Consider the following 13,286-nt stretch of genomic DNA (forward strand, 5'->3'; position numbering starts at 1 on the left):
GTACGAAGTACCTACTTATTATTATTCTGTGGCATTACCTCAAAGTGTAGCATTTCATTCGGGTGCAAGGCTCGAGGTTCTTTGTCATGTCTAACAACTTCTATGTTATCTTTAATCATTTCAGATTCCATGTAGCGCAGTTTGCGCTCCATTTCCGCGCATCGACACAAGTCCGCTACGTATTGTTTTTGGAAGGGCTGCACATCTGCATTTAACTGAAAGAGATTTTATGAGAAATGTGTTATTTGCTTTATTAAGGGGCTTCCTTACGATGGCAGTAGGCTTAATGCCCGTTTTCACCATCAATCCCTAATTTTTATGTGAACCCTATGAAAACCAATTTCCTGTTATGTGTTACCATAGGGGTCAATTAAAAATTAGGGATTGATGGTGAAAACACACTTAAGTTAAAAAGAAAGTGGTGGCTCTGTGTCTTTATAAATACGACGCCCGCGCCCGCGCCCGCGCCTATTTTAAAACGACAAGAGCATGATAAATCCGTTTCACAGAGGAAGAGCACCCTTAAATTCACTGGCTTAAAAATGAAAATATGACAAGGATAATAGCGCATCCTTTAATGTTGTACCGTAGTACGCAAGTAGTATATATTTTGACTATTGTGTGCGCGCTTTGCATCATGTTCTGCGATTTGTTTCAGTTATGACCTAAGAGTAAGCGCGTACTTTATTCACTATCTAAGCTCTAAGTAGCTTTGCGACGCCGAGAAACAGTCGTAGAAGTAATTTTATAGTATTTTTTACAGAGTTTAATTATAAAAAGCTCTTTTGTAAAATCACAATTCTTTCAAGTTCCCAAGTCTATTACTTAAACATTAACACACACAAGTTTATTAGAAATGGAATTGCGTCCGGGGCCTTCGTAATTTTCTTCTTTGTCAAGAAAACGTATATAATGGATTTCTTAATAAACAGTGTCATTGTGGAACTACAGAAACAGATAATAGGAAAATAAATATGTTTCTATTAGCACTTAAAGGTATTTAGTCAAAACAATTCATTATCCTGACATCTATACTTATAATAAATCTGTAGAGAGGTCAATTCTGTACATGAAATATATTTTCAAAATAACTATCAGGGGGTGATTAGTGATCGATACTGATGCCAAAAATGCAATCAGTAAAATTTTTGTCTGTCTGTCTGTCTGTCTGTCTGTCTGTATGTTCCTTATAGAAACAAAAACTACTCGACGGATTTTAACGAAACTTGGTACAATTATTCTTCATACTCCTGGGCAGGTTATAGGATACTTAGGAATTCCCACGGGAACGGGAGTTAGCGGGAAAAAACATTTGTATGAAAATATCTAAACCGCGTAAGTTAGACGCTTGAAATTTGGCATGCAGGTACCTTAGTAAACTTAAAGCTTAGTTACAACAGGATATTGCAAAATTCCCACGGGAACTGGAATTAGCGGGAAATTCCTTTTGTATGACTGACTCACTGACATACCCACGCACAGCCTAAACGGCTAAACGTAGGCACTTGAAATTTATAAGGGACGTAGCTTAGGTACCGTAGAGGTGCACTAAGAAAAGAATTCCCGAAATTCCCACAGGAACAGGAATTACCGGGAAAATCCTTTTGTATGAAAAATCTAAACCGCTTAAGTTAGACGCTTGAAATTTGGCATGAAGGTCTCTTAGTAAACTTAAAGCTTAGTTACAACAGGATATTGCGAAATTCCAACGGGAACGGGAGTTAGCGGGAAAAAACATTTGTATGAAAAAATCTAAACCGCGTAAGATAGATGAAGGGGGTAAAATGGGATCCAGGCGTACGAAGTCGCGGGCGGCCGCTAGTAATAATTAAAATTACTAAGTTACCAAAATAATTGGCACGGAGTATTTTGGGTGACTCGTGTTCCTTATCTTTTGGTTATTATTCTAATAAATTAGCATGACCTTATTGTCCATAATAATTTAATATTTCATGTTTCGTGAAATATTCCAATAGATTAATCTATTAATAGAGGCTTAGTAAGCTAATAGCTTCCACGTGTCGCGTCAGTAAACAAAAATCTTCAACTTTGTTTTTAGCTGAATTATAAGTAATTTTAATTGTAATATAAGTTGAAATAATTTAATGTGGTTAAGGCTGACCTAAAACAATATTTATTAAGCTAAGTTAGCTTATTACAAGTATCTTTATCAGTCAGATAAATTGTAAATAGGTTATACCTGGTAGGTAACAGCAAGAGAATAAAAATTCGAACAAACATTTTTAACACTGTGCAAAATGTTTTTAGAACCATTTTCTTCATTTCATGGACTAAAATACTGGTATTTAGTTCGTACCCACAAACTTCTACTTAAAAATGCAGGGTTCGTATTTTTTCTTTTTCCTTTACACTATTCATGCCAACTAGTTTGAAAACTTGGCAGTGACAAACTTTACTTGCTGAATTGAAATGGCTGTTCGGAGTTAACATTAGTGGTTTGAAAGCTATATCCTTATTAATTTCAAGATTATCCACATGGCCAAGCAAAGTCCAGTGCTCGTGGACTCATTTATTTGTTAGTCCGAACCAGTGAGAGCATTCCGCTTTGAGCTATTTTCATTAACTTTAGTGCTTAGGCTAACCGAAATGGTACCGAATGATTCTGCAACAACTATTTCCCAACCTTGTTCAATGTTGTTAGGAGTTCGTTACATTTAGAACTTATTAAACATTCACGTCATACGACTAGTGGCAGACGGTTACCGCCAAAGAGATCGCACATAAAAGATGGTGTACGGGCAAGCCATCGTACATTGCACTTACTTTTACGCTTACGTTTGTGTCCTACTTTTTGGGCGCGCGTTAGTTACTATTTTAAGTATTTTTCTTTATTATAACTCAGTACGTCAACAACCATCCCACGTAACACTACTACTCAAGAAAAGATTTGCTACGATAACTCTGTCAGTATTTTACTACAATTAAACTTTAAACTTTGGAGATCTATTCTTCTCGACGTGTTCTTCAACTCGACTTCAACTAACTTCAACTCTACTTAGATAAATGTATGGCCCTACAAACCATACATTTAATGGTCCTTCGAGTATAAATTCACCAGTGAAGTGTACAGTGTGTGATCAGTGATAAATCTGCGGTAGCGAATCGGTTGACTGGCCTTCCGGAAGAGGAAATCCCCAGATCAATTGAGAAGGCGCACATATCGCAGAGGAATCCTATCACGTACTTGCACTACCTCCTGGAACGAACCAACACCAAGCTTCATCTGCCACCGTCAACTACGTGCCAGATCACTAAGCTACGAACTACTTACGAAACTTCATCCAACTTCTACAACTACAATCAACTACTTCAACAACATCATGCTGGAACTACAACAACAGTGTTTCAACAACATCAAAACTCTCTGCTCTAACTACAAGAAAGACAGCGAAAACCGAAAAAACCAAGAATACTTACTTAAACGACTGGAGTCTCTCGAGGCACAGTGGAGCGACTTCAGTGCACGACATAAATACTACTAGAAACGTTCGAAGACAAGAACATCAACTACTTCACCGAAAACATCTACGAGAATACGAAACAACTTTACGAAACTACTAAAACAAGCATGGAGAGCTTACTGAAAAAACTATCTGAGCCCAAGTCTCTGGAATTCGACCTATCAGGAATGCTGGAGGACAGCTCGGATGAAACTTCATCTTCAAACTCACTGCTGGAAAAACAAATGTGTAACTTCAAGGCTCTTGACCGTGCTATGTCCAAAATTGACCTCAAAACAATCACAGAGAAGTGGGAGCTTCAAGACCATCTCTCTATACTAAAATCCAAGTGGCAAGATATTGACAAACTACATTGGGAATTAGAAGCTAAGTACAAGGGCTCTAATGACAAATACTACAACATATTTGTCGAAATGGAAGACAAGTATGACGACATCCGACGAGTTTTAAACTCAAGAATATGGTCGACTGTGCATTACGAAACATCAGCGCCGAAAATGGAAATACCTGAATTTTCTGGCAACTATACTCAATGGATTTCCTTTAAAGATCTTTTCATGGAAACCATTCACAACAATCCAATGATAAACAACTCTCAGAAGATGCAGCATCTCAAATCTAAACTGAGAGGCGAGGCAGAGCGCATAGTGCAGCATCTCAGTATCAGTGCCGACAACTACAACTCATGCTGGGAGATACTAACGCAACGCTATGGAAACCGACGCCTTCAGTTTACATCTTTCATCAACACCATGCTCAACTTGCCTACTATATAAAATCCTGAGAGCTACAACTTGAAAAAGATGCACGACGTCATCACTGAATGTTTGAATGGAATCACAAACATTGGCATTGACACGACTACGTGGGACCCACTTATTGTCCACCTGATGTCACTAAAACTTGACAGAAGTACTTACTCGGAATACATGAAAGAACTACAAGACCACAGAGAATTGCAGCCACTAAACGACTTTCTATAATTTCTCGAGTGCAAGTTCATGGCCTACGAGTCCATGAAAAACACCAAAAAAGAAGCTTTTGGTACTCAAAATCAGAAGCATACTTTTACGAAGACTTCAACTTCAAACAGAAACATTACATCGTGGAATACTAACGAGAGAAACTATTCATTCAAGAAATACAACAACGAACCTAAGAAAACTTATTACACTACTTATGGAAAGTGCCCAAACTGTAACGAGAATCACGTGTTGATGCAATGTCCAAAGTTCATCGACATGAACCCCACTCAACGCAATAACACTGTTGCAAAACTGCATTTGTGCGAAAACTGCTTATACAGGCACGGCAACGACAAATGCAATTCTACAAAAACTTGCAAAGAATGCAACATGCGACACCACACTTTATTGCACAACTCTACAAAGAAATATTCACCAACAACTAAAACATCGAACGAAACTAGCTCAAAACCACGACTTTCAACTTCTTCTCAACCATCTTCCAATCATCTATCGACGGAAGATGTGGAGATCTTACTGCCAACTGTACAGCTGCAAGTGCTGTCTACAAACGGCACTCAAATTAAACTTCGAGCTTTACTAGATCAAGTCTCGCAAGTGAACTTAATTACTGAAAGGGCGGCGCAACTGCTACGTCTGCCTAGGAAGCGTCTGAACGCAACCATAACAGGAGTAGGATCTGTTTCTGGAGACTGCAAAGGACGTCTAAATCTGTCTTGCAAGTCCATTTACTCCAGTTACGAGTTTGAGGTACAAGCCCTCGTAATGAAAAAGCTCACTAACAAATTGCCAAACTCGTCATTTGAGCCAAATGAATGGCCACACTTAGAAAACTTGAAGCTCGCAGATCCAGACTTCCACATGTAATAAAGAAAACTGAAGACAACATAAATCGCCAAGTCTCCGTGATGGAAGGCTACATGAACCAAACTGACACCAACTTAGCCAAGATCGAATCAACTATGGAAGCCATGATGGCCACTAGTTATTTCAACTCAGCGTCACTGACAGCATATTTACTCATTAAAAATATGCGAGTTATGCAAGACATGCTATTCGACACACTCACTGACGTCTATAAAGGACATATGGACGTGCACTTACTTACTCCAGTAAACCTGATTGACCAACTTAATGACATTTCTGGAAAATTGCCGAAATCATTAACCTTACCTGTGGAAAACATAAGAGAAGACATCAAAACAGTCTACAAACTACTGTATGCAAAAGCAAGAGTTACTTCAGATTACTTTTTGTTTGAAGTTCACATTCCACTCACTTCAGACGAAGATTTCCTCATCTACAAGATGATTCCACTGCCTGTCAAGACTGAAAAGGGTACAACAATTATAAACCTGCAATCTCAATACATTGCTGTCAACTTCCACAAGAACACCTACATATCTGTTACAGAAACTGATTTGAAGTTGTGTACTCAAGTCAAAACAGATAATTATCTATGTTACAAAAATGTGCCTATTTTCAACCTGCATAACTACAATGCTCCGTGCGAGGCTAAGTTACTGAGTCACAGCTCGGGGACAACTTGTGACGTCAGGCCAGCGTCGTGCAATGACGCCTGGATCGAATTACACGAAGCGAACAGCTGGCTGGCCGTTTGCTGCGAGGCTTGCACTTTGCGCACGGTTTGCAACTTTGACGTGACGTCGCACTCTATGACGTCATCTGGAATAGTAAACCTAGCGCAAGGATGTGTACTACAATCCAAGGACTTCACTATTCACTCGCACAATGAATACAACAGCAAAATTATTAACATCGACCACTACTCCGAAATCCCAACTCTCAACTCTACGGCAAACAACATTATCCAATTAACTCGCCATAATGTGTCATGGAAAGTACTCCGAGAAACACATGATACTGAACTTCAAGAAATTGACGAGCGACTACATTCCCTGCATGAAAACGAAGTTTTACCCACATCTATTTCCAATCACGACATTCATCAATACACCATATGCTATGCACTCCTCAGTGCAGCAATAATTGGAATGAGTGTATGGATTACCAGAAAACTTGTCAACTCTTACCGTACCAAGCACAACGGCATGACAACTCATACAAATGAAGCATTTGAACTGGAAGAAATAAAGACACACTACGGGGTGGGTCAAGAACACACAGCCCCAGCCCAGCCGCCGGCGCCGCGCCCCCGCGAGTCCCGGCCTCCAACGCCTGCTACTGCGGCACCAAAGAAGAACCACGTTACTTTTAGTTTTGACGATTAGTATTTAAAAAATTGTTTGCTTTGTAATGGCATATCTTAATCTTGATAGTTTTACTTCCTAGTTTATCTTATTTTCTTTTCGGGTTGCCAATGTACGGGCAAGCCATCGTACATTGCACTTACTTTTACGCTTACGTTTGCGTCCTACTTTTTGGGCGCGCGTTAGTTACTATTTTAAGTATTTTTCTTTATTATAACTCAGTACGTCAACAACCATCCCACGTAACACTACTACTCAAGAAAAGATTTGCCACGATAACTCTGTCAGTATTTTACTACAATATAAACTTTAAACTTTGGAGATCTATTCTTCTCGACGTGCTCTTCAACTCGACTTCAACTAACTTCAACTCTACTTAGATAAATGTATGGCCCTACAAACCATACAGATGGTGAGACGATTTGATCAAACTTGTAGGGACTGAGAGTCGAATGACTATTAATAGGAATCTGTGGGTGAGATTGAGATAATTTTCCCAACTGTGGGATGGTACAAGGTTAATTCATAACAAAATACGCCTTTGGTAATCTGTTGGACACTTTTTGTCTAGGTTTTATTTCCACGAGGGACATAAAATCCATTTGTGCTGTATATTTTTTCATTCATTTATTTCCACTTTTGCTTGGCCATGGCAGACTTAAATCAACCAATGAGGGTTTTCGCGATTGAAAAATCCGCCAGGTGGCAATACGTAGACGGGAGGTCCAAATGCTGCATGATTGGTGGATTTTGACATATCTGTCAATGTCACGTCAAAAATAACCAATCATGCAGCATTTGGACCTCGCGTCGACGTATTGCCATCTGGCGGATTTTTCAATAGCGAAAACCCTCATTGTAAGAAAATAAACTACTCCTGTGATTTTGTGCTTTGGAGGGTACGCTAAGCCGTTGCCGGTTGAATGAAACCAAGTCTGAGGCGTATGGAGGATCACAAAATCCGATAACAGGGTTGAAACTTCAGTCATTGTAACCCTCACGATACTTTTAGATGAATTAGGTACTTTATAACCCCCCTTCTTTAACCCCTTGGGTAGGTATTAATTAATAACAACTGAAAGAATATTGTGGCGATAGCCACACGATCTGTTACAGCTGCGCTCTCTCTCTGAACTTTAAGGTTCAGTTGCACCACCACCCTTACTTTTGACAGTAACTTTAGCCATCACTGATGTTTTTGTTTGGAGTTTATCAGACTTTTGACGTTTGTTATAATTAGGTAAGATGGTGCAACCCAGCCTTATAGTATATGGAAAAAAAAAAGAAAACGAACCCTGAATTTTATTAAAAAGTTCAGTTACCATTTCTTCACACCAAGTCATGAATGTATTTTGTGCATAGTATGCACTGAATACCCTGTACACATCGTTAAAGTTTCCAACATGGCAAGACATTAAAAATTAGCTTCATTGTTCCACAAATGCTTAACATCTTAGTGAAAACAAGCACTACCTTCACAGATGTAAGCGTCTTAAAATTTCCGTGTTCACTTCTGAACAATTCCCCTAACATACTTTGATTCACGTGCGAGTTGTCCTCACAAATCGTATCAAAATAAGCCACCTAGGTACACCGCACTCCTGTTTTGTGCCACTGAGACACCTGGGGATCTATCTAACAATAAGAGAGAGCTCACAGACGAGCGACATTACGTCGGCGACGGCTTGCGATAGTGGTAGGTGACGGTCAGCTTCATAACATATTCATATTACCGGCAGTGTGAACCTGAATTATAATTCAGGTATTCTATACTATACTTGTAATCTAAAGAATGCCTGGAGTATTTAAGCAATGTATAAAATAAATAATAAACATCTGTGGACAATTTCACACAGTGCCATTCTAGCCCCAAATTAAGCAATTAATATGCTTGTTATAAATGGGTGCTAGCTTAACGGATATCGTTCGTTTCAGCCAAATGACGTCCACTGCTCCAAAGGCCTCCCCCAAGGGTTTCCACAATGAACGGTCCTGCGCTGCCCGCATCCAGGTTCCTCCCGCGACTTTTAACAGATTATACTACTAAAATTATGAATACTATTTTCCATTACATACTTTATAGAATACCTGCAAGCCCACCGGCAATGTGTAAATTTTATTTTGACCTCTATTTATTAAGATAGCTACTCAGTTGGATAATCGTAAAGTGGTCGACAAAATATATCTGTCGTCAGCGATTGTCGGCGACTGTCGCCGACTTAAGTTGCCGATATACTGTTGCTCGTATGTGAGCTCCCAGAGTAGTGTTGAATAGAAGGCCTTTCTTGTTTACGGAATTTACAAGACTAACAAAAGAAACCTTTATTTATACCGAGGTGAGAATATTGCATTAAATATTTGCCTTGCAAACTTTACCTGGAATTTGCTAAGTAGTATTTCTAGTTCCGCCAGAACCTAATTTAAGTTTTGTGACTATGTTCTAGAATAATTTGGAAATAAATATCTCTCAGCTAATTGTATTAAAAGATTAAAATTGATGGTTGTTTAATAAGGATCAATTATAGTTGGGTAGACTTGACAGATAGGGTTATAGAGTTGGTAATAGTGTTATTGAAAGGAGTCGATTAATTATATTTATAAAGTATTTATTAAGAGATTAATAGTATGTTTAATTATAATGTAAAAGACGCAATTTAACTGTACCAACTGTATTTTTAAGGATATTACGTAAATTCCTGAGGTTAAATTCTTAAAAATAAAACGTCCACGTGACATGACAATTTATGTGACTATGACGGGTTTTCCTACATTTTTTGAGGTCTCTATGTCCACAAGACACCTAAATATACTCGAACTTTGGAAGTTTATGAAGGAAACTTGTTAAATAAAAAAGGTTAATACTTACATCCAAAAACTGGACACAGCCCATCTCGCCAAGTTGCGAGAGAGTCTCAAAGCCGGCCTCTCGTTGGAGATACATATCACACAGCGTCATCAAGTCACTGCGCAGCATACACCCCATTGTGAGCTCTGAAATTAACCATTCCAGCTATTGAGTGTACTCATTGTTATGCTTCAACCACACCAACGCGTGCATATCGTTATCGCTGGCGCGATCATAGGCCAATGACTAGTCGTTCGGACTGTCATGGGTCGCGCGACCTGTCATTAGCCTATGATCGCGCCGGCGATGGCGATCTGCACGCGTTGGTGTGGTTGAAGCTTAAGTCTGAACTCACAGGGGCAGAGTCTGATGAAAAGCGAAACCAGCTTGGTAGCTCATGGCCTAAGGGGTGCTATTAGTGGCGTCCCTCGATTGACCTGCTCATTATCGATATCATTAGTATCGTAACAAGATCTTAACTGATTTCCGATTGGATAGAAACTAAGGACTATTTTAATGTTCTACTCTTTATAGATAGTCAGTATCACTAGTCTTAAGTACTTACTCATTATTTATGTGTTAATTAACCATTATTAAAGGGGCCGGGTGGTCATTACATTAAAATTTGTCTTTCAAGTTCATGGTTCTAAAAATTACAATTTTTGAGCATTTTTTGAGAGATAAGTTTCTTCGAAAAATACCCTCAATATAAGTGATAAATAAAATATTTTGTAAGTTATACAAATACTTACATTTTATCAGAATCCTGCAGTTATCAAAACAAAACAAATAAACTTTTCGTGTTTGCAAAATATTAACATGACAGGCTTTTGACACCAAACATTTAAACATTTCGCACCACAGAGAAATAGTTTTTAAAGCTTCGACGAAAAGAGGATTGTCAAATCAATCCAAATATTTTTTTACGATATGAAAAAACAAAAACAGCTCTACCTCTACAGCAATAATATGTTTTATCATTTAAATGAACTGAAGTTCATATTAAAAACGTTCAGTCTATAAGCTTATTAAACTTAATAATAATGACTCTTCTCATTTCACGGGAATAATATTCTGAATGCATTGTTCAAATCTCCATTATAGTAAAGGCAGCGTCTGAGTGTGCATTTATTACCTCATTTTGTTTATTAGTACCTAAATAACAGATACCTATTTCCCTGTTGTAAGGTCTATATCCAAAATAACAATTTTACATCATGAAATATTTCCAAATTAAATCCTTAACAGCTTTATAACACGGTGTTATTTAAAAACTTTTGCCACTCAATGACGTTATCCAGCCTTCCCAACACATTCGATTAGCAAACTACCATCTCGAACATACGTTAGGGTAATATCGCCTTTTTAGTCCACCTAAATATTTAAGTCTGTTCGGACTATTTGGACGATCACACCTTAAAAAAAGTGGAAAATACTCAGGAGTGACATATGCAATACACCCAGACATTAAAAAAGGCTTCCGGTTTTTATTAGCGTGTTGGTATAGGTAATTATTTTCCACTAACTGTACTTAAAATTAAAGACATTTTCTTTTTTGTAATATTAAATACTTATATAGTTACATTTTTTTATCTTAGAAAGTTTATCTTTGTTACAGAGGTAAAGAGGTAAAGAGAGCAGGTATTTTATGATAAACAGATTTGTATACTTTCTTGACGTAATTATTACATCCTGTAAGAAACTTTAAGGCTGAGTTGCACCATCTTACTTTAACTTTGACAAACGTCACAAATCTGTCACTCTATACAAAAATCACCGGTTATTGTTGTTGTTACGGTTAAAATAAGATGGTACAACTCAGCTCTGGTCATCACTTAACTCAAATAAATAAATAAAAATTATTCATAGGTAGGTACCTATTTCAGGAAAGGTCCTTCGAGGGTACACGGACGTAAAAATGCGTCATGACCTTAAAGCGTCGCATTACGACAGGTGCTCGGTCGCTCAGAATTGGATTTATTTACCTATGTCCATCTATCCCCAGGCAATGTCGGGGGCATGAATGATATTCATTAGCCAGCTCATATACGTGCCCGCGCTCAAGGCAATCAGATTGCAATGGACAGTCGTAACTAAAAGCAGCGTAAAGGCAGCGAGAATCTCAGATGTCCATGTAAATTAATTTTAGTTAGTGGAGTTAGGCATGCATTGAATATTCTGATTAGGAAAGATACAGTAGGGGACAAATGAAGCAATATACGGGGAAACCTACCTACCTACTACGAGTAGGTACGCGGAATTTCTGTGAGGTGTCTAAGCATTTAGCTTCAGGTATTATAATAACGGTTATTGCATTTGCATATGACCTATACTATACTTGACACCTGGGTACATTTGTAAGGTTAAGATGGACTGCATAGTGCATGCCAAACTTATGAAAAAAAAGTATCAAGACTATCAAGCAACTTTCAGTGCGCGAGTCCGACTCGCTCTCGCTTATTTTTTAAAGAAATACGCAACTTCTAATCAACACTTTCAGAGCGCACAAAAAGGTTTCCAAAATCTAATTTGGATTTTAGAAAACAGACAAATACACAGCTTTTTCCATAATTAAGTACGCCTTTGCACAGATTTATAGCAAGAGACAAAATATCTTTCAGGGCAGTTGAAAATGCATTTTCGTACAGTTTGCATCTTTTGAAACTTTGATTGGAAGCAGCGGAAAGTACTGAATAATTTTTCATTTCAGTTTGTAGTAGACATTACTCTGTGCTGTGAAAAAATAAAAATCGACGACGGTTCCAAAATAGACGACTAAAAGTGAAAAATACTGTAACTTGTGGAATAATTTACTCCTTAAATTGTTAAAGTACCGGCTATATTATTAAATCGATTGACACCATATTCATTAGTCAGATTTATACTTTACGAGTAGGCACTACAAAGGGACATACGTAAATACAAACATCACATTAGACAATAACTTAAAATCATAACCCTTCCTTTTGCCTTCGTAGTCAGGTAAAAATTTAAAAATAATATTTGACTAAAGTCGCGTTTATACAGATAAGACGGTGTTATTTGGCGTTTTGCAATTGGATTCAATATTTGTTATTTGCAGTTGTGCATTCATTCTGAACCCTTTGGATTGCACCTCACGTATACATTCCCGCTCCACTCTGCGATTGATTTTAAAATTGTTGTGTGTCAGACTGTAAAATCTTTTGTAATTCACATATCCAATACCAGTTTGAAGCTTTGACGTTCTCGAAGCCTTTGTAGTAGATTATAAAACAACTGACATTTTAAATTAAATATTGCTGCACCTTGCCTTTGATGAATCTCCACGTGCGTACACTGATGAAGTTTTAATTTACAATGATGGACTTTCCATTTTCCATCCAATACTTTATTTCAATATTGAAATTGCAATGTTCCCCCCTGCTCTTCAATTCGATTTGTCTGAGGCTTGGGTTTCATGATCTGGCAAAGTGACACTGACGTGTTCGTGTGTGAGCCTTAATTCAACGGAATAAGGAACATTACACGCGTGAGCCACAAAATAGTGAGCGCTCCGGCCGGCCGCACAGCAGCCACCGGATCAAATTCTCAATAGCTGAATGGCCTGTTACTTCAAAGACCGTTAACATGGTGGTAGCGTTTCTGCATACTAGTTCAATGACAATGCCTAATACAATCACGATTATAACAAAGATGAAAACTATTTTTACCCTAACTACTCTCTAATTTAATTTAATTTAATTTAATTTATAACAATTGA

The 13,286-nt window shown here is 37.9% G+C and overlaps 1 long non-coding RNA gene across 1 annotated transcript; it reads right to left on the reverse strand.

Annotated features, from left to right (window-relative positions):
- Positions 1-44: 44 nt before the first annotated feature.
- LOC135086887 (uncharacterized) lies at positions 45-10,379 on the reverse strand. The gene is made up of 3 exons (XR_010260625.1): positions 10,297-10,379; positions 9,566-9,690; positions 45-215 (listed from the first exon to the last, which is right to left on the reverse strand). It is a non-coding gene; the product is annotated as an uncharacterized LOC135086887 (long non-coding RNA).
- Between the last annotated feature and the right edge of the window lie 2,907 nt (positions 10,380-13,286).

The sequence above is a fragment of the Ostrinia nubilalis genome, chromosome Z (genome assembly GCF_963855985.1).
Source record: "Ostrinia nubilalis chromosome Z, ilOstNubi1.1, whole genome shotgun sequence".
Classification (NCBI taxonomy): Eukaryota; Metazoa; Arthropoda; class Insecta; order Lepidoptera; family Crambidae; genus Ostrinia; species Ostrinia nubilalis.